Source organism: Girardinichthys multiradiatus, chromosome 19 (assembly GCF_021462225.1).
Source record: "Girardinichthys multiradiatus isolate DD_20200921_A chromosome 19, DD_fGirMul_XY1, whole genome shotgun sequence".
Taxonomy (NCBI): Eukaryota; Metazoa; Chordata; class Actinopteri; order Cyprinodontiformes; family Goodeidae; genus Girardinichthys; species Girardinichthys multiradiatus.
In genome coordinates, this window is record NC_061811.1 from 14238913 (window position 1) to 14266841 (window position 27929).

A 27929-nucleotide genomic window follows, 5' to 3' on the forward strand; every position below is an offset into this window, starting at 1 on the left:
CATCATTGACCAGTCAACAAGACTCAACTGGGTCCATGTTTCAACCATTAAGTTGTTTATTTGTGTGAATTATGTAGTAAAATATGTAGGTAGCCATCCTTGTTTGTTATCCCATCCACTTTGTGCAATGCACAAGTTCTAATGACACAAAACAGACCCTCAGCATGATCCTGTCACCACCAAACCTCTTTTCAGGAGACATCTGGCCTGTTGAACCATCAGCTGCAAATTTCAGTTTGGCAGCAGGCACATCCTCTCCTTCCTTACTCACTCACTCACTGGGTGTCATCGTTTTCGAAATAGATCTGACCCACATACAGAAGTACACTTGGAAGAAACTGAATCAGTAAAATAGAGTTTTTTCAGCAAATAATCAGGAACGTGAACGGGTGGATCGCCAACTGTATGGAAAGAGGGCGAAGAGAACTGGTGAAACAAGGAACTAATATAATGCAGCGCTAACGAAAGATAACTATAGTAACCAGGTAAACGGCTTACTAAATAGGTGCAGTCAGATTGCCAGGGGTAGAGGGATTCGGGGTCCAGGTTTACGAAGCAGGGTTTGTGCAGATGATTTCTCTGGTGCTGTTTGTTCAGATGATTTCTCTGGTGCTGTTTGAATGAGCTTGGTGAGACCAGGAGTAAACAGGGTGGACAGGGTACGCTTATGCCTTGGTCCAGAAGACGGAGGAAGCAGGAAGCTGCCAGCTTGATCTGAGTCCAGATGAAAGTCAGGGGTTAGGAAACAAAGTCCTCAAAACGTAGATAATCTTGATCGCCCAGAACTTCTGGGGCCGAAGTCTGTGTTCAGCGAGGTAAATCCAAGATTTAGGTTTCAGCCTGCAAAAGAGCATAAACAAAGTTACTTGAAGCAAAGAACAAAGCATAGATTAGAGGTGGCTGAGCTTGTTACCACTGAAGGCAAAACACTCAGGACCTGGCAGCCTCCTGCTTAAGTACTCCTTGCAATCAGCAGAATAAGTCGCACCTGTCACCCAGCACACCTGAAAACTCCAGCACCATCTGAAAAAACTGAAGAAATGTTGCAAGCACAATATACACACAACCCAGACCCTGACAGTGGGTTAAGGACAGTGACACTGGTGTTCCTGCATCCTCTTTGGCGGATCAGTTTTATGAGAGGCTTGATTCTCGGGTTATTCTTTGACATCGATACCAATTTTTGTTCAACAGAACTCGTTCCTTTAAAGGTTTTGCACCGTTGGCCATTCCATATGGCCCATAAACACACATTTAAACTGGTTTTAAAATGGATGAAGCAGACTACAATAAGCTGCATGAATGGGCCTGAATTCAACTCCATTAAAAGTGTAAGAACTATGCTCATATGCAGGGTCTGTACTAGGAAACCAAGAGTGGTCAAATATCCAGCAAGAATACTCCCAGGACCTTTTTGATTGCTACAGAAATTGTGTCATGTCTATAAACCTTGCTAACAGACATTTAACCAAATATTTGTTGGAGTTTATGTGTCCATTTGAGCCTTTAAGTATATTTTTTAATCTCTATAGTTTAAAGAAAATCAGCATTACATGTGTAATTGTGCACAAAATTCTTGTTATTTATATTTTATGGAAGTTTGACACTTCTTCCCTGAAAATAGAATCATTTAAATACATTACTAAAAGTCCAACATTATTGTGACATTTATGCTAGTGATAAGTGCTTACAACCATTGCAAAATCTTCCAAAAGATTACAGCACAAAATGCATTAAAGTGGCCAATAATAAAGATCAGAATCAAAGTTATAATGATAATAATATGGGTCAGATCAAAGATAAAATAACAAAAAGATGCAGGCTGATACTAGTATGTGGTGACTTAACAATACTTATTATTCTGTGTTAGGGGTCTGCAACATGCAGCTCGAGGGCCAAAACTGATCCAAAATGGAACATTATTTTTAATTGTACTTATTTGAGCCTTTTTTGTTAACTCTATTTTTGTCCTCATGACATTGACTTTATTTCCTAATTTGCTATAAATATGGACTTGAAAAAATGCATTAATTTTCTTTTCGTAAAGGTTTTTTTTTCAGTTTTTTCTAAAACCTTAAAAACAGAAATAATGTGGTTTTTTAAATAAATCATGAGACAAACAAACTTAAGTTGTGTAATGAAATAATTTAAATTGCTTTTGTCCTTCTGAGGTGATGACCAAGTCTGAAATGACAATGGCTTCCACCTTCCTTTCTGCCCCATCCTACTAGTTATCCCCACGGCATTTACAAGCTAAAGGGGAAATGTACCTGAACAAAAGGTGTTTCGTTTCTCTTCCTGTCCCTGGAACCCATAGTGGTTCAACAAACAATTATAGTTGCAGAGGAGCCGAGATGTCTGCGTGAAAGTTAGGTTGATTCTCACCTCTGCTCTTCCTAGAGGGTGGGTACCAGGCCACATGGGGGGTTTTTGCCAAACTGATATAAGGAGAGGTCAGCCTTTGTCTCATCGGGTCTCGGCTCTGCTCAGTAACACGTCTGATGCTGAAAGACCTGTCTCCCTTAAGGCTAAATTAACAAAGCTGATTGAATGGTTATCATCATTCTCTTTCTTTAGAAAATACAATGTTTCTACAACAGTTGGTATTTCTAAAAAGTTTTAAATGTATTTTCCTAGACAAATTTTATCTAGCAGCACCAATGGCAACATAGGCTTGTTGAGCCCTGGTCTAAGAAACTGCAAAAACCAGCTACTTTAGCTAATTCTTAAAATATTTGAGATAATTGTTTAAGGAATGTGTGAAGTCTAGGTTTGGCAGGCTTTTTCTTAGACATTGAGTAATCTAAGCCCTAAATGTAAAGAGTCTGGAAATCATGATTGTAGCTCAATTTGCTCAATAATAGGCATGTTACCAATTACCCCGCCCGCTACAGTAGAATAACTGCCACTACAGGGCTCTCAAGCATTAAACAACCTGTGATGGGACCTATACTGTATATGACAGGAATATAGACCTTATTTCCTATAACAAAACGCTTTTGGCCAAAAGTGTGTGTTAGCAGTGCCTTAACAAACAAAAATCTATCAATTAATTTTTGCTCCCAGAAATTAAGGCCACACCAGTAAAAAGGCTGACTCTGCAAACACTCATGCTGCCAGCTACAAAGACGAGCCAAGGCAGCTCACTGTTTGTAATTGTGGGCAACCTTTAAAAAGGTCCTTCTCCACAGACTGAATGATTTATTAGAAGGTCGTTTTGCTCCTTGAAGGCTCTCAGGTTTCCCAGCCAGCACCACAGCATCTGCTCAGGACTGTTGCTACTGAACTGTACACCTCAGCAACACAAACAGCTTTATCCTTAAAGAGTGTTTGTAGTGTGTGTCTGTTGGAGGTTTTTCATTTTTAGACTTTAGGAAACACTGATAAGGTTGTTAGAAAGTGTTATATGAAATAAAAAATGTATTTCTTAATCTTGCATGATAAAAATAAAAAGTCTCATGACAAACTATTCACAGCTCTTGAACCATTCCATACATTTTCCCCTTACAACCACAGATCTCAGTATATTATATAGGGATTTCATGTGATTGACCAACACAAAATACCACATAACTGTGAGCTGGAAGAAAAATTACACACAGTTTTCAACCATTATTATATTTTGTAGAACCACCTTTCACTGTAATTACAGCTGCATATCGTTTTGGAGTATGTCTCCACCAACTTTAAACATTCAGAAACATACATAAATTAGAAATATTCTCGCAAGCATGCTCAACCTGTCAAATGGAGCTTGGTTTTTGGAGTGAGTAAGCTGCATGGTGAGTAGAAAAGTTCTTTACTAATGAAAACTTACAGGAAAACACAGGAAACAAAGAGAACAAGGCGACAGGCATGGAGCAGCTAGTAAACAGTAGGATCCAGTGGCGAGCAAAGAAAACCAGTGAGTATAAATACAGAGGCAGGGTGGACAAATGACCAATGAACAAGAGCAGCTAATCAAATGAGATGTGGAGCAGCTGGAGGCAAGGAGAATACCGAGCAACTGAAAGAGGGAGGCTAGTTAACACAGATGATGATAGGTTTGTCCACGTAAGCATAAGATGCTTGAAACGTGGAATATTGTTTTATAACGTAACCTTGCTTTAAACTTCTCCACAGCTTTATCCCTGCTGTGTTTCTTGATCGTATGGTGCTGTTTGTTCACTATTTGTTCAACCAAACCTCTGAGGGCTACTCATAACAACTGTAAGTCGGTAGCCTATGAGGGGAGTTGGTGTCCTTGGATTTCTTTTAGGAATATCAAAGTAAACAGGGATGAATAAAATTAATTCTATAATTTCTAGATTCTCATTTGTGCATATAGAATTTTAATTCCACTTCACAATTAGGCACTACTTTCATTAATGTTACAAAATGTGAAAAGTTCAGGGGTTATAAATAGTTTTCAAGGCATTCTGAATATAAAACAAATTAAATGCTAACTCTAGTTAAAGGCTTATTGTGTTTTTTCTTTTCCATTCTTGTTTCACAGCAAAGATGAATCTCAGCAGCTGCATTTTGAGTAACTCACTGAACATCTCCTAAAGTTGTGGCCAAAACTGAGTCATCTCTTCTTCATGCTGCCTCACTCAGAGGGAGTTTGTACAAAGGTATATTTATCTTTCTCACCTCTTTAACTGCTCATGCAGCAAGCGGTCTGTCTGTTTGTGTTGTGAAAGATACCTGCCGACAGACTCTTTGGGTAAATGGGGATCTGATGAAGAGAACATACATAGTCCATACATTGTTACTGGTTGTTGAAACTGGGCACATTGCCACAAGTCAGTATGTTCAAATGTGAGTTGGAAGTTGTTGTGGTGGAAACAAAATAGAAGATTTCAAGAAATCTTGGTATTGTTTCTTTAGATTATGTCTAAAAAGTGCTTTGTTTTGAATCGCATAATGCTATGCGTTTATAAACTTTAATTTAAAAGGAGTTAACAGTTAAATGGTGGGAAACCATTCCGTTTTGTATTATTGAGCTAAAACCCCAAATCGTATGGAGTTAGGACATTGTGTAAAACGTAAATAAAAACAGAATACAATGATTTGCAAATCATGTTTAACCTATATGTAATTGAATACACATTCCAAAAACGCTGAGACAGGGTCATCAAAAGACTGGGAAACTTGAGGAATGCTTAAAAAACACCTGTTTGGAACATTCCACAGGTGAACAGGTTAATAGGAAACAGGTGAATGTCATGACTGGGTATAAAGGAGCATCCCTGAAAGGCTTCTTTATCATCCCAATTAATCTGTTTATTCTATACGTCTTTATTTAGACAAGTGTCACCACTACATGCATTGCACCTGTATTGGATTTTATAAGTTTTCCTATTTGTTTTGTAGTCAAAATAGCCACTAGTAAAGGTTTTTTTTCTCCTGACATTATAGATGAAGAGATGGGACGAGCTCAGAAGGCAGTAAATGTTCCATGAACACTTTATCAAATACATGAACCTTAACGCAAAAGGCCATTCAGTCCTCCTGAGGAAGACGAATGGTGTGTGTGATGGATTTGTGAGCTAAAAAACAGAAAGAAATAAGGGTCATCATGCAAAACAGAGGTAAGATAAAGGCATGACACTGCAGACAGTGTACAGTATACAGTACAAAGGACAAATAAATCATACATCAAATTCCTGATCGGCACACAAATTATTCTAACATCTGCCAGAAAGAGCTCTAAATAGTTTCTCAGTCACATCTGAGTAAACATCTGAGTCGAATAAAGTTGAATAAAGAAGCAAAGATCAACAAAGTCAGCTGATGTTGAGATTTATTTGCAGAAAAGTAATTGCTACTTTCCACCCAAACAGGTTAAAAATGGTGTAATTTCAACACACATGGATAGTGTGTTAAACTGTGTGCTCTTATCAATGTATTAACAGACCGGTTGTCTTTTCACTTTTCAACAACTTCTGCCTTAAATGTCAGAACTGAAAACGTATACTAAGTAGTGCCAGCACACATAATTCTTCAAAATCTGTTGAGGTGGAGGAACCAAACACAGGCAGGACCATGATATGGTGAATTTAATATTAAAACTGAAACATAATGAAGGTAATGCAAAACTAGGGGACAGCCAGCACTGGATGAGCAACAGACAAATCTGACAATGAATGACTGAATTGAGCAGTATAAATTCTGAGTGGGGTGATTCGTGGAGTGAAAGCAGGTGAGTGATTACACTCAGAAGGGACATGAACCGGGACTAGTGAGGGCGGCTGACAGAAAACAGACATGGGGAACAATATCTAAACAGAGCATAACTAAACACAACCTCTCTGCTGTAAAGAAACACAGACAGCCAACTAACTAGTACAACATAAATCACTGGAACGACTCAAAACATAAAACCCAGCACACAGAATCCAGAACAAAGGTGACAAACCCAAATGCAAAGTCTTACAGATAATAACGTGCATGCACCCTGCTTGAACCCAGCCACGGAGTACGTACAAATCCAAAATACCCTCAGCAGAGAAGTTAAAAAAGCTGCACCAGAAAAGGAAAATATAGAAAATCATTGGGACCTTGTGCCATTTCTTACCTTCTCTTTAGAAGTGTAACAAAAGAATAAAAGCACAAACATCTATACATGAGTGGAAATGACCATAATTATTCAGAATGTCTCACAGTTTTTCTTTCTCATGACAAATGTAACAGGCATGTGAATGTTACAAGAGATTCTCTTAAAAGTCGCCTGATTTGATAAAGTTAATGACGCAATTTGGATTTCGCCTTGAGATATCCTTTTTGAAGAGCAAAAGCTGCCCTGGCAAAGTCTCTATGGTATGACTGAAATGCCAAGACAGGACGTGGAAAAAAGGCCACCTTGACCACACTTAGCTTTGCAGCTCTTTTCACAAATTTTCCATGGGTCTGAGTTCAGGACTTTGCGATGGCCACTGCAAACATTGACCTTCTTTTCCTTTAGCCACTTTGTCACAAATTTAGCGGTTTGCTTAGGATCATTGTCTGTTTGGAGAACCCATTTGATGTACTGACCCAGCTCGACTGTGCCATTCAAAGCGTTTAGTATTGGTACTTAAATTGGATAGACTTTTCTGTTCAGCAGATGATTTCATGGGCATATGAATAATTGATCAGTAGTTAAACAAATTCTAGTGTTAAATAAATGTTAAATAAAGATGAAAGAAAATATTTTTGTCTTTTGATTTAAAATGTTTGGACCCCAAAGTGTTTAGATGTGGGAGGTTGTGGACCTCCTGCTATTTTAATTGGTGACCCCTGGTATATATAACACCAATTCACACCGAATCTGAAAAAAGTACATAAACATTTTTGAATTATTCTGGGAATTGGGAAATATTAGTAATTCATTATAGACCTAAAACTGGAAGGTCTGACTCAGTGCATAAGAATAAGTGCTAATGTGCCTTGTTCTACAGTGCAAGTATCTTGTTTCAGCTTTTTATTTGTAACCCAGCTTACGTTTCTCCATGTGTCCCCACTCATATTACGGAAAACATTATTTAACCATTTCTCTTAAATTTAGATCATTTATATTATATACACATGTATTTAATCTTTAATATATAACCCTATTAATCTAAATATTTAGATTAATATTGTCATGTCTTATCCCTACCACTTTTAAAACTTTATGTAGGCTTGTAACCAAAACATCTATGACAAATCAAAGCTCGTTAGTGGCATCCCATTGTCTTTTAGAGAACACCAGGTCTTTATGTGTACATTATTGTTCAACATTCCTGGAAGCCAACAGGTCATTTCAGGCATTTAGGGAAACTTTCCACTGCTCCTCGACAGATTTATGATTTCTCTTGGCATTCTGTCTTTTTACGTAACTTTGGGCTGTCTCAAGGATGTTGTAGTCATGACTCAGTGGATACATGGGATGTTCCTAAAGATCAATCTTTGATACTTTGATGTTGCTCCCATTGCTAGTTACTGATTCATTAGAATTGCATTTTAGAATAGCATGACAAGAGCCTGGCTGGAAGACACATCTGGGCCATGAACTCAAATAACGCTTCAAAACCTATAATTTAGGAACTATTTGGAATATGGTCATTGGAACTTTTAACCTCTCAAAGTTAAACAGCATTATTATTGCAAGCACAACTATTTAGCTTTATGTCATTATGTTCAACCCCTACCTGTGTGATCTTTAGGCACACTCCAAGCCTTATGTGAGCAGTTTTTATCTTTAAACTGGAGGAGCTTACAAAGGCATTAGGAAACAGTAAATCTGTGAACACTCCCAACAGTTACAAGCTATTTAACAAGCCAAAAACAAGCAGTTTCCAAGCTCAAGATTTTCTGCCTTATGGGAAAACTCTATCTGCTTTCCAGATTTTAGACTGTTGAAAAGCATTTGATTTATAGTTTTCATCTTAGTTTTTTAATGTATTTCTGGTTTTCCATTCAAATGTGATCAGAATGTATTTTTTCTTCTTTGTGTGTGTAAATAGAGTTAAACTTTGGAGCAAAATGTTTGAGAGTGATCAAGGATCATATGTTCAAATTCCAGTGGCATGACTTCTCACCATCTGCACAGATCTGACCTCTAGCCTGAGGGCTCAGAAAGGAGACAGGCTGCCTTGGCTGAAATGGAAAGTATACACACAGGAAAACCTGACCTCTGTGAATCACCTGTCAGGCTGAAAATGCAAACGCTGCCTCAGGGGCTGGATTAATCCAAAACAGAAACAACTTTTTTTTCTTCTTCATCTGCAAAAGGGTTTACATTTGAAAGGAAATGTTGGAATAAGAGCAGCACATTCAGTTATTGACTGAATAAATCAGGAGTCTTCAGGGATTTAAGTCAACTTGATGATTAAAAATGATTAAAAATAGCCTTCTGTTTAACCGACTAGGGTAGTTCCAGGAGATATTATTCTTATCTTAAACAACCAAGCACAACAAACAGGGAAAGTGGAGGAATGTGTGAAATATTGCTCCAGGAATGGTAAATAAACATCTGGCTCCCTGCACACAGCCCCAGAAAAGGGTCTTTTTGGACTGACCAAGTCCCCCTCCAACTTCACATGAGAATGGGGGTCAGACAAGTTAATGTCATCTTTCTGCATGAACTATCACAGCAGAGACAGCAAACCAATGTCAGAGCTTTTTGTGATTAATTAAGGTAATAAAAGATTTAGCTAGACACTGCTGGTTGCCCACATAATGTAAAACTCGTGTTTGCTGCTACTTAGAGACCCAATCTGCCCATCCCATCTTAAAAGTCTAAAGTGTTCTATAGACATGATGCAAACATAAAACATTTTATACACAAATGAGACCTCTTTTTTAATATTCTCTATTTTAGCAGATGGCATTTTTTAATTCTTGAAGTTTACATTCATAAAGTTTCAATAATAATTAAAGTTTTATCATATTTATCTTGGTAGTCTTGAACAGAGTGAAATCTGACTAATCTTTACAGCTGACATACTTTTGAGCCTGTTTCAGGAGGTTCGGCCTGTGTGTTTAATTGTACTCTATATTTAAAGTAATACAGTAAAATGTTGTAATATATTTTTTTCGGTTAGCTTCTAATATATCACTTTTAAAATGTCCTAAAATGTACTCGTACTCGTACCCGTCGTCTTCTGCTTATCCGGGACCGGGTCGCGGGGGCATCAGACTCAGCAGAGACGCCCAGACGTCCCTCTCCCCAGACACCTCCTACAGCACCTCCGGGCGGAACCCAAGGCGTTCCCAGGCCAGCTGAGAGACATAGTCCCTCCAGCGTGTCCTGGGCCTCCTCCCGGTGGGACGTGCCTGGAACACCTCCCGAGGAAGGCGTCCAAGAGGCATCCGGTATAGATGCCCGAGCCACCTCAACTGGCTCCTCTCGATGTGGAGGAGCAGCGGCTCTACTCCGAGCTCCTCCCGGATGGCCGACCTCCTCACACTATCTGTAAGGGAGTGTCCGGCCGCCCTACGGAGGAAGCTCATTTCAGCGGCTTGTATCCAGGATGTCGTTCTTTCGGTCATGATCCAAAGTTCATGGCCATAGGTGAGGGTAAGGAACGTAGACCGACTGGTAAATTGAGAGCTTTGCTTTTCGGCTCAGCTCTCTCTTCACCACAACGGACCGGCACAGCGCCCCCATTACTGTGGCAGCCGCACCGATCCGTCTGTTGATCTCCCGCTCCATTCTTCCCTCACTCGTGAACAAGACCCCTCCACTTGAGGCAGGAACTCCCCTCCAACCTGAAAAGGACAAGCCACCCTTTTCCGGTCAAGTACCATGGCCTCGGACTTGGAGGAGCTGATCCTCATCCCAGCCTCTTCACACTCGGCTGCGAACCGCCACAGCGCATGCTGTAGGTCTTGGCTAGAGGGGGCCAGCAGGACCACGTCAACCGCAAAAAGAAGAGACAAAATCCACTGGTCCCCAAACCTGACCCCCTCCGGCCCTTGGCTGCGTATACAAATCCTTTCCATTAAAGTTATGAACAGGACCGGTGACAAAGGGCAGCCCTGCCGGAGTCCAACATGCACCGGGAACAGGTCCGACTTAGTGCTGGCAATGCGGACCAAACTCCTGCTCTGCTCGTACAGGGACCGGATGGCCCCTAATAAAAGGACCCCGATTCCATACTCCTGGAGCACCCCCCACAGGGCATCACAAGGGACATAGTCGAATGCCTTATCCAGGTCCACAAAACACATGTGAACCGGTTGGGCAAACTCCCATGAACCCTTGAGCACCCTGTAGAGGGTATAGAGCTGGTCCAATGTTCCACGGCCAGGACAAAAACCACACTGCTCCTCCTGAAGCCGAGGTTCGACTATCGGCCGGACTCTCCTCTCCAATACCCTGGCGTAGGCCTTACCAGGGAGGCTGAGGAGTGTTATCCCCCTGTAGTTGGAACACACTCTCCGGTCCCAGACTAGGGTGGTGGTCCCCCTTCTTAAGAAGGGGGACCACCACCCTAGTCTGCCAGTCCAGAGGCACTGTCCCCGACCGCCACGCAATGTTGAAGAGTCGTATCAACCATGACAGCCCAACAACATCCAGAGATTTGAGGTACTCAGGGCGGATCTCATCCACCCTTGAAGCATTGCCACCGCGGAGCTTTCTATCTAAACAGTATCACAAAGACCAAGGAATACAGGAGACAGGTCAGCTGTGAAGTTTCTAAGAAGGTTAAAGCAGGGTTAGGTTATTCAATTCAATTCAATTCAGTTTTATTTATATAGCGCCAATTCACAACACATGTTGTCTCAAGGCACTTCACAACAGTCAGGTACATACATTCCAATTAATCCTAACAATTGAACAGTGCAGTCGGAGTTAGCTTTTTATTCAAATTGGATAAAAAGTTTTTCTATCTAAGGAAACCCATGCAGATTGCATCCAGTCAGTGACTTGCAGCATTCCCTCTTCCTGGATGAGCATGTAGAGACAGTGGACAGTCACTGGTGTTGACTTTGCAGCAATCCCTCATACTGAGCATGCATGTAGCGACAGCGGAGAGGAAAAACTCCCTTTTAACAGGAAGAAACCTCCAGCAGAACCAGGCTCAGTGTGAGCGGCCATCTGCCGTGACCGACTGGGGGTTATAAAACAGTATTCTAAGCTTTGAATATGTCACAGATCACTGTTCAAGTCTGTCATCTCTGAGCATTGACACAAGACATGGTTGTGCATCTACAGTTAGAGATCAGGCAAGGAGGGTGTTTATTAAGAAAGCAACCAAGAATCCCATGGTAACTATAGAGGAGCTGCAGAGATCCAGAGCTCTGGTGGGAGAATCTCTTCGCACAACGGCTATTGATTGTGTGCTCCACAAATCTGGTCTTTATGGAAGAGGGGCAACAAGAAAGTCATTCTGAAAGAAAGCCATAAGACGTCCCATTTGCCACAAGCCATGTCATGTTTGGTTTTAAGTTGGAACTAAGTGCAGGCAGAACCAGAGGCAGAAATGTGAAATGAAGAATATTTAATAAAGAAATAAAAAGGAATTACAATGTTGATTGGAAGGGAACAGGACATAGGACTGGTGAGGGATAAAGACAGGGAAACGGAACAACAGAATATCAGGCAGTGTAATGGAAGGATCCAGCAATGAACAAATTAACACCAGAAGGTTAAATATGGAGGGAGGTGTTGAGAAAGACACTAAAAGCAGATGAGTAAATCAGGGGACAAGTGGAGCAGCTGGGGCAGAAGGAAAGCAGAGAGACTGAGGGAGGGAGACTAATTTACACTGAGGGAACACGCTATCCCCACCATGATCATGGTGGAGGCAGCATCATGCTTTGGGGACACCTTTCCAAAGTAGGAACGCGGAAGCTAATCAAAGTGGATGCTTGATGGAAAGATGGACATCGATAAATGCAAGGCAGTTCTAGAGAAAACCTGTTAGAGGCTGCAAAAGACTTGAGGCCTGGGCAGAGCTTCACTTTCCAGCAGGAAAACCACCCTAAACATCAGGCCAGAGCAACAATTTACCGGTTGAGATCAACAAATATTTTGTGTTAGATCCCTGTCAAAGTCCAGGCCTAAATCCAATGAACCATCTGTGGGAAGACTTGAATTTTGTTGACAGATGTTCTCCAACCAATCAGACTGAGTCTGAACTATTTTGGGTCAAAATGTTTGTTGTTTATTGGTAGGCTGGTAGAAATATACAGCAAAACCCAGCAAAAAGCTGAATACAACTACACACCATATTTTTATTTGTACACAGAAAAACACATTTGACTTCTCAAATGTGTGTTGGGGCCATCCATTTGGTCGCACATTTTGACGCACAGCTCAACAGACGTCGCAGCTCTGACGTCACTGGAAGTATATACCGGCTGAGATGCAGAGTCTCAGGGCCATTTCCGCCTGTCGCAGGACAGCGTATAGGAGGCGCACTTCTGGAGAGACAAGAGCTCGCAGGCGAACTTTTGCTCCACAAGGCCATTCCCGGAAGAGCTTGAAAGCTGGAAATCTGCCTGATACGAGAAGATCAGAGGATTTATTTGCCGATCGAAGACCGTGCCACAACCCACAATCTTTTTCTTCAGACCTGATCCCATCCTCATCCTGTGGAGAAAAGAAATCAAATTCAAAGTAATTTTGTTCTTTTCATATTAAACCGGATAGGTGCATTTAGAGGTCCGGGCAGGATGAGGCAGTTAAGGTGATGTAGGATCACCAGTAGTTAATCTAAGGTATTAACTTGTTGCATGCAATACTGATTGAATTATGTTATGCTGAGCTGTGTTTTGATTTGCTGCGGAACCGTGGTTAATGTTTGTCCGGCTAATCCCAAATCAGCCAGGAGTTAGAAGTTGGACTTTTAAAAGTTTTTCATTCAAGGTAGCTGCGATCTGGGCCTCACCCGACCACTCTTTGTTCCAGTTTTATTGCTGAAAATTTTCCACTGGGTTCCCGCCTCAAGAGTTTTATTACCCTTTGTCAAGATTTGGGGCCATCAGCTCATAGTGGCTAAAGGGGCGTGTCCCCACCGTTTCATCAGCTGATCACTGCGATCGAGACATCAACACGACAGGAGGACTTCTTCCCATTTAACCCAAATTACACATTTTGTCCATAAACTGCTGGTTTGATCTTCATAGACACTAAATTCATATATATAATTTTCTTTTATTATTATTGTTAGGTAGTCATTGTTATTCCCTTTGTGTAGAACGGTGCTTGTTAGTTAGGTGAAGGTTTTGGACCGGAATAATGGTATATCAGGATTATTTGGCTTCAATAAATCTTCATATATATAATTAAGTGAAGCGTCTGTGTTTATTTCGTGCAAGAGAGTCAATCTGTCAAAACAAGGTCGAAGTTCCCCCACCTTCGGTGAAGCTGTTGAATAAACAGTGACAGTTTGTGGTTTTGGTTAATAATTTGTAATTATTAATGAGCTTTGAGCCCATAATCACAACACCAGAGGATATCTCTGATTTCTATTCGTAAGTGATGATTTTTGGTTAAGAAATTAATATTTTTCAAATTATTATTTTAAATTATGATTCTTTATTAATATTAATTAATCAATAATCGTATTCCCTACATTTATGGCGTCCATGGGTGGGCCTTAAAATGACAGATATCACTGTTGCACAAAATTACATATTTGTGATATCCTAGAAACTGTTTTGAGATTTGGTAAAATTTTGCAGGAGTTCTTGTAGGCTGGAGGATGTATCTTGACTAATATTGGCTCAATTCTACTGCAGAGAAGTAATAATATACTCCTAATAGTAATAATAGTTTTTCTAAGGTGCTTTTGTGGATGCAAGGTGGACATTTTGTGTAGTTTATGGTGAAATTCAACGTAAATTGCCAGCTTGTCAAAGCAACCCCTGCTGGCTTAGAGCTGTAGCGCAGTCAGCTTGTTGCCAGAGCAACCAAAAATTCCTGGCACAGTAGGAGGCATCCTACTATCTGCCGTTGGTGTAACTACAGCTGTAACTAACACTCTCCTAGTAAGGGAGGAAGCAACACTACGTTCTGATGGCCATTGAGTGAATTACAGATGCAACAGGATTTTCTCAGCGCCAGACAGGCGTTTAGTGCCACCTTGTGGTCACTAGGGAGAATTATAGTTGCTGCCACAGAAATTAACTAATTTGATTAGTTTTATTAACACAGGCAGATATTCCCATCACCGATGATCAAAAAGACATAGCTTGAGCTAAAATCAAGTTATTGATCATTCATTGCCACTTCTGCTCTGAAATGTATGCATCTTTGCTGGGTTTTCTTGTGTGTGTGTGAAGCATGTTTTAAAAAGACTCGCATAACTAACTTTAGTTGTCTAACTTGGAAGGTTCTGCAAGAAAGGAAATAACCCATATTGTGCATCACTAATATTCATTTGAAGCTAAAAATAGCGTTGGAATGTAGTTTATTTATCCCACTTTTTAAAATTTAATTTTAAAATTTCGGTTTTGTTTAAAAAAAAATTTTTTTTTTCTTTGTGTTGCTGCTAGTTGATTTTAGCGATCATTCAAAACTAAACATCTTAGTCTGTTTGTGTTACTGCTAATTGTCACTACTGGTAATTATAGTGTTCATTAATAGCTGAACACCTTGTTTGTTGTTGTGCATTTTGGGCAAAGATGAAGAAAACATCCCAGACTGCAGCTGGAGATGTGAGTCAGGAGGGCCCCACAGAAATGCAGGCACAGGAAGCAATTGGAGCTTTGATTTTATTGTCATCAGAGGAGCGTAAAGCTCTTAATGATTATAGCATTGAGGATTGTGAAGCAAGGATTCAGGGATTGCTCCAGGTCATTAAGAACCCACCAAAAAAACACACAGGTGGCCGATGTGTTAGGACAGCTCACTCTTTTATATCAGCGAAGGGTCAGGTTGGAAGTTGAACAGCGTTTTAAATTACAGTTTATGCTGAATAATACTTTGCAGACAGCAGAGGCAACTAGGTGTGAACTGTTAGAAGTGGAAGAGAGGTTGGAAGCAGCCAGAAGGTTGGAGGTAGCTGAGCGTAGCCAGGACACATCCCCATCCCCAGAGGACTGGGGGTGGAGATAAATCCTGTCTCACAGGTTGAAACCTCTGAAGCTGAGCCACATGTGCAACACCCTGAGAGAACCTTCCACTCAGAGCTAGAAAATGTAGAAGCTGCTCTCCAGAGACAAGATTCCCAAGCTTGTGGTTTTGCACACACATCCACAGAGCCCAGAACAGGTATGAGTAGGCAGATTACATACAGTGGTGCGGGTAGTAGACAGCCATGAACAATACCTGGCGGTGGACTCACTAGAAGTAAATGGTTCAGGTTTTAGGGGCGAGCAACCTTCAAACTTGACTTGCAGGACCCAGCTCTGCAATCCCTCATGTCCGCCAAGGCGACATGAGAGCCATCTCGGGGACTCAGGTGGTTCATACCGCCCTCAACCGCTTCCCAGGACCTGATTCCCGGGAGCACAGGGCCCACCATTGTACCATGAGCAGCCTCCAGTGCCTCCCCCAAGGGTGAAGCGTGATGCCCTGACACACGGGGAATGCAGCAGGAGTAAACCTTCAGTTTGATGACTCAGATGGGCCAGCACCAATCCCTGAGAGTGGATCGTGCACACGCCAACTTGAGTCTCTTGCCCAAGGCATAGAGCGTTTTGACCCTAATAATGAGGAATCAAACATTGATGATTATCTTAGGGAAGTTGAACGCTGCCTTTTTGACCTGTGCTGCCCATCAGCACAAGAAAAATTGAAGCTCATCTGGAAGACAACATCCAGGAGCGTCCATGTTTTCATGGAGAGCCTCCCCCCTGCAGTCCGAGACCATTATTCAACCCTCTGCGAAGCTTTAAGGGAAGAATATTCTGTGTACACGGACCGGGCCTCCACAACACTTGGTGCTTTAGTTATCCAGCAAAATAAAAGCGAAGCACCCAGAGAGTATGACCAGCGCCTGAGAGCCGCTTACTTCCAAGGTGGTAATGCTCCTGGCATAGAGGAGGAACATGCTTTTAAATCTCTGTCCCTCCACAACCTTCATGAAAGCGCACGTTACGACGTTACTATGTACTGTAAAACAAAAACTCTCACCATGCAAGAGATCCGTAAACACGCTCAGATGGCATGGGAAACCAGTGCAAGCCCTACTAATGGATCAGAAGGTGAGGTTAGAGTTTTACAGGTCCACACAGAAGAAGACAGTGGTGCCTTAGAAGGCAGAGAAATGCCTTCAAACAGAATCCATGTTAAGAACAGGTTAAAGGAACAACTTATGTCCGGTCAGCTGGACCGGGGGGGTGGTACTGAGTACCAACCACAGTCAAAGTTGCTGGACTGCTTCCGGTCGAACAGACGACCTGACCATCATGTGAGGCCCAAAGGTAAGCCTGACGGTAAAGGTTGGAGTCAACATGCAGGATGGAACCCGAGGAGAGAGATGGAGGTGGCCTTCCACAAGATTCTGACAGAAGCAGTGCGCCAGGCATGCACCCAACCTCCACCATCATTAGAGGCAGCTGACCATCCGGTGAAACCGGATCCAAAACCCCCGCCAGCACGACTAGGCGTGGACCCAGTCTCCACAGCCATCAGAGGCTACCTGATCAGATGGAGAGACAAACCTGGGAAACTCCAAGAACCCCTTGGGACCTCTCCAGGAGAAACACCACAAACCATTGCTCCAAGGTTCTTAGGTAAACACAACCATAATGAACATACAGGTTACCTATACTATCTCACTAGTATAGGAGGACACATCAAACTGAGGTTCCATTTTAAAACAGGATCAGAGATCAGCTTGATGTTCTCGGTCTCATTTGAGGAGGTGAGTAGAGCCATGCTCTCCCTCAGTAAACCATTTCAGGATGAAGCTTGTGAGTAAGCATCACCAGCTGGGTGGAGATGAACATCACACTCAAAGACATGACTCTGGTGCACCCCATCTATATGTGCACATTAAACACAGAGCTTTTTCTTGGTGGCCAGGACTTGCTGGAAAGGCTGGCCCCACTCATTGACTGCCACCAGGACCAACTCTGGGTCCAGGCGGAGATGCCAAACCCACTGGGTGCAAGCAGCGAACGATCCGTTGTGACCAATTAGGTCACCAGCTTAGAGGAGCCCAAAGAGCCTCTCAGGCCCTCGTCAGAGCCGGTCATGGGCACCTCTGGGACACAGCTGCACTCAGCAACCCAGAAAACTCCTCCCAGATGCACTCATGCATCATTTCCTCACTCTTTAAAGAACCCAGTTGTGAAACCTCACTACCCCAAAGTGGTGGAAGATGTACACCTGGGAACCATGTTCATACCAGAAGTGCTTCTAGCTTTCTGGCTAGAGAAATTATCAACTGGTAGAGAGCTGTATGACCGCATGTGCCAAGAAGATCCCCTTTTAACTGAGGCACAACACAGCCACACACTCCTTTTAGCAGACGGGCTCCGCCCTCTCCTTAAGACAGCCAGAGTGTGCACCTCCAGTGTGCAGATTGGCATCAAACAGCTCTCTCAAGCTTTCAGCATTGTTCCAACAGACCAAAGGGGGGTCACATTAGCCTATGCCCATTACTCTCCTGTAGAGGACCATAGGAGCTACAAAGCCACACTCCACACCCTCCAATAGATGGCGTACTGGCCTCCAACGTCTCACGACACTCATGTCTACATCCAAGGATGCTTAACTGGCTGCCAGTTTCAGCCATCCCAGCCAATCGGTCAACCTCCGCTTCAGCGAAGGGGGGTTACATTTCTTTGGTTCCACTTTCAGACCAACTGGGTCGAACCAGATCCAAAATTAGCAGGAGGTAACAAATTCCTCCTAACTATGACATGCAGCTTCATTAAGTCAGCACCAAATGACACTGTTATCCCAGGTGCTGCTCTTTTGCTGAAACAGATAAAGTTCTACGTCAAACTCTCCTCCCCAAGAACAGAGCTTGTCTCCATGTCCGGGAAAGGAGAGACCAGTGCGTAGGACCAGTTTAAATAGGTGCATGTTTCATAAACTCACACTAACATGCACTAACCACTAATAACTTTCTTCAACAGGAACTGTTAAAAATATAACTACCTTCCAGGACACAGTATTAAACTGCAAGTTGCACACTATTTTTCCATTAACCTCTGCATGCACTGCAGACCCTCACAGAAGTGATTAAGAATGATGTAATGGACACACATGCTGCCAGAGATTTTAGGCAAAGGCTTATTAAGAGAGGTTGGTTCATCTGTAGGCGGTCTCACCTAGGCACGGATACCTACTTGCTGAGTTCTGCTGGATTTAGTAGAGAAAATCCTAAAGTCCACCACAGCAGACACCTTGCAACCTCCACAAACACACCTGGCTGATAGCCTAAGTAGTGCCGTCCCATTATTATTATTATTAATTTTGTTTCCTCTCCTTTTTCCGATCTAAAATGTCTCAGAAACAGGAGTTATGTTAAATCCCATCATCATTTGAAAGAGCTAATTTGTTTAAACCTAAACTCATGTTAAACGTTGGTTTTGTTAAGATAACACACTGGTTACAAACCAGGATTGACTCCTTCACATTTATTGACCCATGGTTCATAGCGCCACCTTTGCCAATGCCACAGGCTTATTCCCGTGCCTGACTGGAATTGGACGACTAAGTTATGACCCATTATTTGGTTATCTTGTTTTTTTTTTCTTTCTTTTTATGGTTGTTTCACTTTGTCTCAGGGTTACCAGAGCTGATGACCAAAATAATGTGATGATGATGTGAATGTATTGTTTTGTATTTTTCTCATGGAATGACATAGACAGGTATGAGTTTAGCCATGCCCAGGCTAACCTTGTCCTGCCCAGTCATAGACCTTTGAGAAACAAACTGAACTGTGTACTCCCGTTCCTGCCAAGAGGAACACAGGGACAGTATTTTTGTTTTTTTCTTTACTCCTTTTGCTTCTTCATGGATCATTGAGTCCCAGCTCCTATGATGGATGGACCCAGTAGCTTCAAAGACTGCGATTAATCACACCCTTTGAACCTAGGGGGATGTTGGGGCCATCCATTTGGTCGCACATTTTGACGCACAGCTCAACAGACGTCGGAGCTCTGACGTCACTGGAAGTATAAACCGGCTGAGATGCAGAGTCTCGGGGCCATTTCTGGAGAGACAAGAGCTTGCAGGCGAACTTTTGCTCCACAAGGCCATTCCCGGAAGAGCTTGAAAGCTGGAAATCTGTCTGATACGAGAAGATCAGAGGATTTATTTGCCGATCGAAGACCGTGCCACAACCGGCGCAGGTAAAAAAAAACCTACAGAGGTTCTATTTCCAAGGAGATGAGTTTCCTCCTTGTGTATGCAGTCGACTAAAGGTTCTTGATCTTTTCCCCTCCTGAACGGATGAGAAGTTACCATTTTTCTTTAATTTGATCACGGACGCGTGATCCCCCCCCCGCCCCTCTTTTTCTTCAGACCTGATCCCATCCTCAACCTGTGGAGAAAAGAAATCAACTTCAAAGTAATTTCGTTCTTTTCATATTAAACCGGATAGGTGCATTTAGAGGTCTGGGCAGGATGAGGCAGTTAAGGTGATTTAGGATCACCAGTAGTTAATCTAAGGTATTAACTTGTTGCATGCAATACTGATTGAATTATGTTATGCTGAGCTGTATTTTTATTTGCTGCGCAACGCTGCTGAATTTTGTGTGGTTAATGTTTGTCCGGCTGATCCCAAATCAGCCAGGAGTTAGAAGTTGGACTTTTAAAAGTTTTTTATTCAAGGCAGCTGCGGTCTGGGCCTCACCAGACCATTCTTTGTTCCAGTTTTATTGCTGAACATTTTCCACTGGGTTCCCGCCTCAAGAGTTTTATTACCCTTTGTCAAGATTTGGGGCCATCAGCTGGTTGTGGCTAAAGGGGCGTGGCCCCACCGTTTCATCAGCTGATCACTGCGATCGAGACATCAACACGACAGGAGGACTTCTTCCCATTTAACCCAAATTACACATTTTGTCCATAAACTGCTGGTTTGATCTTCATAGACACTAAATTCATATATATAATTTTCTTTTATTATTATTGTTAGGTAGTCATTGTTATTCCCTTTGTGTAGAACGGTGCTTGTTAGTTAGGTGAAGGTTTTGGACCGGAATAATGGTATATCAGGATTATTTGGCTTCAATAAATCTTCATATATATAATTAAGTGAAGCGTCTGTGTTTATTTCGTGCAAGAGTGATTTATCTGTCAAAACAAGGTCGAAGTTCCCCCACCTTCGGTGAAGCGGTTGAATAAACAGTGACAGTTTGTGGTTTTGGTTAATAATTTGTAATTATTAATGAGCTTTGAGCCCATAATCACAACACCAGAGGATATCTCTGATTTCTATTTGTAAGTGATGATTTTTGGTTAAGAAATTAATATTTTTCAAATTATTATTTTAAATTATGATTTTTGATGAATATTAATTAATCAATAATCATAGTCCCTACATGTGCATTTCATTTATATTTGAATTAAAAAATGCATATAAATTTGATCCGATTATTTTTTAGGTGCCTTGGGGTGACATAAGCACATTGTGAATTGGTGCAATATAAATAGCTGGATTAAATTAAATAATTTTTCTCGGTCTGGTAAAGAGAATTCATATTAAATACAATCGTTTTGATGTTACAAAACAAAAATATTGAAAGTTCGAAGGATATGAATATTTTTTGAATGACCTTGTATGCATATATTTAAGGATGCAGCTAATGATAATTTTAGCAATCACTTATTCTATTGATTATTGTAACGATTAATTGACTTGGATAAAAAACTGGCATATATCAAACCTCACTCTCACTTTCCCAGTGAATGCACACCTCGTACCTCCAGGTGGGCCTGCCGCTGCTATGTAACAGTTTTAGGAGTTTTTTTTTATTTATAAAAATGAAAAATCTTGATGTATGCAAAGAGATTTGTATCAGCTGAACCAAACAATAAAAAATAATTGTCCTAGAGGAGGATAATCAAGCGTGGTATTCGGAAATGTTAAGCATGTGTATGTGCCTTGCACAATACCCTATTGTCCTACCTCCTTCCAGTTTAGTTTTGTAAAGAGGCCAGCTTGTAGATAATCTAACTCAGATTATATCCCCTTCTCACAACTGTCTATGTGTAGTTGCAGTACAAATGAAAGAAACATTCTTGATGTTTTGTGACTACACACAGTTTTTTCCTTTTAGCCGAAACCCACATACTATGCTCTTAATTCTCTAAATTCTCTGTAAATATTACCATCTGTAACATTATTATTGCATCTCATTAAGTGAAATGTTATGGCGTTAAGAGTTATCAAGTAAGGTTTGATAAAAACACACAACTCACTGACATCAGCTGCTACATTTTCACTGTGTACACTCTCCTGTATTATCTACTGTGTTTACTTTGCTATGCTTTCATTTTTAAAGTGACAACAGGGCAGGGTTTGCATTTGCACAATAAGTCACGCCATTCACGTTCTTCTGCAGGGCAAAAGAACCGTCTGGTAGCCTAAGAGTCTGAAACAACTGGACACATGCATGTATTAAAAGCAGATGTGGCCTGGAATGTTCACCACATGGAAAGTCTGATTATGTCTATACCTCTACGGTAACTGGGGGACATAACAGCCAAAGGTTTACTCAGTCGAGCCGCAAAAAAAGGCCCTCTGGAAAATTGCAGCATTAACACTCTGAGTGCATCCAGCCCTTTTTTTTGCAGTTTTGTCGACCTGTTACTTATTTTAGACATTTTTATTTTCAAATGTAAGCAAATTGTTTGTTTCTGATCTTCATATCCTATATTAAATGACATGAACAGCAAGCGTTCAGTGTCATGTTCATGTCATTTAATGCTTTCTTATGGTGCCTGTCTGCAAAAAAGTAAAGTGCAATGAAATGTGCTCTTTATGAAAACATGGAGATGCCCCCTTTACTCTGATAAAGGGGGATTCCTAAAACAAGTCTTGTGCAACCAGCTCCATGCTTATTAAGTCCCTTGATGAGTATATGTTTATGTAATTTATTTTCAGTATACATCTAGCTGTTATGTGGAAGCATCAGAGGTTTGTAAGAGAACATTATTATTCAGCAAAAAGACAACAAAACACAAAATCAGTTGTTGGAAAAGGCTTTGTCATTCCCCAGTCATTTAATACTGAGAAAATTGATCGTAAGACAAATCAATTGTATGGGAACAGTTTTTGTAATGTAAACAAAAGTCACATCACTTTTCGAAATCACCGTTTACTATCAAATTATTAGATATGTCCTTCCAAATCACATTTTTTTTTGGTTGAATTCACGATGTGTTCATTGCAGATGATGAGACATGGCTAGCTTCGCCTCCATTTTAGTCTTTATAGACATGTACCAGGTTGTCTCTGATTTGAGGTGCCTGGACGTCATCACACAGCACTTAACCTAAGTAAAAAAATCATTTGAACTTGGTTATAAAGAGCAGGGTGGGAAGCTCAGTGGGGCACAGCACTTGGTGCGTTGCTCAGCTCGGGGCAGTGCAGCAGTGTTCTACCTTTCAATTCAATTCAATTCAGTTTACTTATATAGCGGCAATTCACAACACATGTCGTCTCAAGGGACTTCACAAAAGTCAGGTACATACATTCCAATTAATCGTAACCATTGAACAGTGCTGTCAGATTCAGTTATTTATTCAAATTGGATAAAAAGCTTTTCTGTCTAAGGAAACCCAGCAGATTGCATCCAGTCAGTGACTTGCAGCATTCCCTCTTCCCGGAATGCTGCAACATGTGCTGTACGCAATAAAAATTTTAAATGTTGGTCCCACCGCCTGTTATGTCAAACCAACCATAGTCATGCGTTCTATTTATGTGTGGGAAAAGGTGCTCCAGTCAGATCTACATAGAAAAAACTGTGTGGTAGAAAACTTACCCTCCACATCACATTAAACAGACCATCCCCACCATAAACCATGGTGGTGGCACCATAAAACTGTAGGTGTGTTTTTCTTTAGAAGGGACATTGAAGCTTGTTGTAGTTGATAGGAGTGCATGGAGTAAAACACCTGGTATTAGCTGAAGAAAACCTCTTAAAGGCTGCAAAAGACTTGTCGATGGGCCAAGAGTCGCCTTCCAGCATCACAACAGCCATAAACATACAGTCAGACCTCCAATAGGATGGTTTCAATCAAAGCATATTCATGTCTTAGATTGGCCCAGTCAAAATCCAGAACTCAATCCAACTGAGACTCTTTAACAAGACTTGAAAGTTGTTGTTCACAGATGCTTTTCCATCCAACCTGACTTGAGTTTGTGTTTGAAAATCACCTTTCCACTTCACAGTTATGCACTACATTATGTTAGCTTCGCACCCTCAATAAAAGACATTGAAGTCTGGGGTTGAAACTTGACAAAAGGTCAAGAAGTACAAGGGGTATGAATACTTCAGCAAGGTGCAGAATGTGAAGCACGTATTACCCTCTCTAGTGATGACCACAGTCAGCAATGCTGCACATATTTCACTTTATGAGCAATTTCGTCTGGCATGGATATAGTACATTTTATCTTATTGTCAGCACCTAAACACAGAGGGGTATTGAGATTTGAACATACAATCAAGGAAAATTTGTGAGCATACCTCTGCAAAATCCTCCGTGTAGACATTTGACGGCAAAACACCTTCTGCACTTAGGGATCTGAAAGCCTCTCTGCCTTTATGTTGATCTTGCTGTTGAGATACAAAGATATCCATTCCATAAATACTTGGGCGGGGGCTGTTAATAGTTCTTGACCCATACTCCCCCCCCCCCCCTCCAATGTGCAGCCCTGCACATTGGAGAGTATAACAGTAACCTGACAAGGGAGAGCAGTTTACAGAATTAGCTCATGTCTTAGTGGGTATCCAGCAACATAAATGTGGCGACTGAGGGGCTCATTAGTAAACATTTGAAACGTTCTCAATGGATAAGCTGCCTGCAGCACGTCATGTTTGAGTTTCACAGATTATTACATTGTTACGATTCAGCCTCATTACATTCAGTGCCAGAAGGCAAAGTGTCATTTGGAGGGCACATTGAAGAGCTTAGTATAGAGATCAAACTGATCCTTGATGGCATCAAGCAGACTTCATTGGTTCGAGAATATCAGATGAAAACCCTTTATGACTAATGATGCTTATTGGCCAGTCTATTGTTTTCCTGCATGCTGAGTAAAAACATATTGTAGGATGACTTTTGGAGATAATATTAGTTGTAACAAAATCACTATATAACATATTGATTAATGGGCTGGTATTTTGAAGCATTACATTTGACATTTTACCAAGGATAAAAGAAAGATCTCATTGAGAACCAGACAACATTAGGCACTTACCTGTGAAAATGTCTAATCCTAGTTTCTACAGATGGTTTTAGTAATGTATACTCTACACATTTCTGAACAATTGAAGACAATCTCGTAAAGACAAAAAGTATTTGCCAAAGACAAAATGTTCCAGGAGCTTTATGAATCTGAATTAGTGTTTATGGAGCTAAAAGAGGGATCTTTTCTCAGTAGAACAGAGTTAAAGCTGATCATTTGAACCCAAACATCATTGTGTAAACTTTGAAACACTGAAATTTAAGCCAAATCCCACTTTATATTGTTACACGTACCCTCACCAAGTGGCCCATAGTTTTACATTACAAAGTTCAAGAACAGATTTTAGTGTCAATAAGTTATATGTGTCACAGAAAGTTATTCATTTTTTTTTGTTAGTGCAGGTCATCTCCCTTCATTTTAGGTTTAAATCTCAGTTTGAAAGGCTAGATACACAATGCACGAGTAGAGGTATGGGGGTGAATGGGGATAAAGTCTTACTTGCCCTTAAGATGGTCTATTCAACAAGCAGCAACATCTATGTTATCTTTAAAATTCAATAATGATGCACCACTCCTTCAGCTTCTGACTTGTGACTGGGTCTGTAAATGCATGCGCAAACATCAAGGATGTATGTTTTGATGCATAAATGGGGATAATCTTGCAACTTCTGCACACAAAGGAAATTAGATAACATTTACTGGCTCTGAGCTGTGATTGACATGTTAGACTAACAAAAGAAAATGTGATTATAAAATTTATCAATCATGCATTGATATCATCATTAATATAATAAAAAATAAGGTTTTGCAAATGAACATGGGGGCTTCTGAGGATTCCGTTTTGGAGCTACAGTCAAATGGTAGCATGAGAAATTATCTTTTTTGTCCACATAATCACCTAAGTTTTACTTAAGAAATTGTGAAGATTAAAATGTCAAACCTGTCATTCAAACTTAAATGTTGCAGTTATTTACTTATCAAATCCAGAGACATGCTCATCCAAATACGTAATTTTCTTGCTACATTTCTACTTAACTCCCTGTTAATCAAATTCAGAGGCTGGTTTAAAAATGCAGTTGGAATTCTTAATCTTTGCAACTGAGCTTTACAATGTGTCTCATTTTGGCCTTTTTTCTTGATATTTGAACATTTTAATCTTTTAAGCACAAGAGTTCATCTGTTTAAATTGACCTCATTTAAAAACTACCGCGGCCAAATTAAACATGCATTAATGACTACTACTAAAAGACATAATGAAGCTGCCTTCATACTCCAGCACTGCAGATCTGAAATCTATTGCTGCACTGTAGCCTGTGAGTTTTATTATCTCTAAACCATGCAGGTTACTTTGTTTGCTATTTTAGAGTAAAATAAAAACATTTTATATCAGAAATTTATGTTGTTTAAACCAAACTGAGCCCTGTTAAGCCACTGACTAATGTTGATCGCCATGATGACAGTATACACATATTTTTAGTGATTAATGATGTAAAAATACCCCGTTATTTATGCCACTGTGACCCCGTGCAGTTTCAGCATGAGTAGGCCCGGGGTTTGGCCTTTTCCTTCCGGCAATGACGGCATTCATTATATTATTAAGTATAAGAGAAGAAAGCTATAAACATGTCAAAATTTGATAAAATGCTCCACTCATCAGTATCCAAATTACTCACTGTTTATTAAGGCCTCATTGTAAACAGACACAACAGGAGAATAACAACAGGCAAGAATAAGATAACCACAGAGCCTCAATTACCCTCGTTTATGGGGATATTTTCCACGGCTTCCACATATTTTTTTTTCCATGAAATTATTCTCAGTTTTATAGCGCAAAGACCTTTGGGACACTTTCACATATCTTGGGAAAAGACATAAAGAATGGACTTTAAAATAGAAACAATCAAAACGTCTGGGGCAACGCATTACATAAGGGTTACGCTGAGATTTCCAGGTGCACCAAAGGCAAAGGAAGCTGTTTCCTTTAAAGTAGCCAATTTCTGACAGAAAACTAACAATACATATTTTTCATGGATTTTCATTAAAATTAAGCTACGGTCTCATTTTTCTGTTTTTTGCTACAGAAGAGAACTTTTGGACCCTAAATTTCCCAGCTCAAACTTGACGAACTTTAAAGTCCTGAAATCATATGATGGAAACCAGACATGCAGATAAAAGGCCACTTTCTATTGCTTAGTGACACAGCAAAGCACATGATATCTATAAAAATGAGTATAACTTAGTCAAATATCAATTTTAATCATCAAGACACTAAATGAAAAATAAATAGTCGCAGTGATAAGGTTTAAGTTGCAGAAGCAGATCCTGTCTACCAGTTTGGCTTCCTTTGACTCTAAACAGAAGTAAACAAATAATGTAGACTGCAATTCAGAATTCGCTACTTGCCTGGTGATTTTCCTATAAAATGACCCCCTTTTATTGATAAAATCTAAGCAAGAATCTTAGCAAAAATAAAAAGTGTCTTAGGTCATGCGTGTTACTCAATACTTCACATAAAATATTGATGACAACCAAGTGAGAAATACACTTTGGAGTACAAGTTAAAGTATATGATGCCTACAGCATCTGAAATAGATTTTGTTGTTTAAAATAAACAGAAAACAATGTGAGCTGGATCACAGCGCTGAAAGGTTTAGTGATGCTTTAGACACTAAGACCTTTCAAACATATTTAGTTATTTCTGTATACTTTTTTTTAGTTCAAATAAATTTGGTCCTTTATACACGTCTATTAATCAAACGAAATATTGTCACAGAATTTGTACTCAGCCCCCCCTGAGTCAATACTTTATAGAACTAGCTTTAGCTGCAGATACAGCTGCACATCTTTTGGGCTATGTATTTACCTGCTCTGCACATCTCAAGACCAAGATTTTTGCCTGTCCTTCCTTGCAACATATTTCAAACTCAGTCGAATTAGATGGAGAGTGTTTATGAACATTAAATTCCAAGTATTGCTACTCTGAACTTTGACTGGGGCATTCTAATACATAAATATGTTTAGAGTTATCCTGCTGCACATCCTTTCCAGTTTTAAGTCTTTCAACTCCAAATCTATTCTGTATTTAGCTCAACCTTTCCTTTAACTCTGACAAGTTTTCTTGTCCATGCTGAAAAACAGTATCTCCCCAGTATGATGC

At 40.6% G+C, this 27929-nt stretch overlaps 1 long non-coding RNA gene across 2 annotated transcripts; it reads right to left on the reverse strand.

The window, feature by feature from the left end:
- Window positions 1-32: 32 nt before the first annotated feature.
- On the reverse strand, window positions 33-24197 carry LOC124855240. Of its 2 annotated transcripts, XR_007035038.1 has the most exons (3): window positions 24052-24197; window positions 499-840; window positions 33-401 (listed from the first exon to the last, which is right to left on the reverse strand). It is a non-coding gene; the product is annotated as an uncharacterized LOC124855240 (long non-coding RNA). The 2 variants fall into 2 exon arrangements; XR_007035039.1 differs by lacking the exon at window positions 24052-24197 and having other exon boundaries at window positions 499-908.
- Between the last annotated feature and the right edge of the window lie 3732 nt (window positions 24198-27929).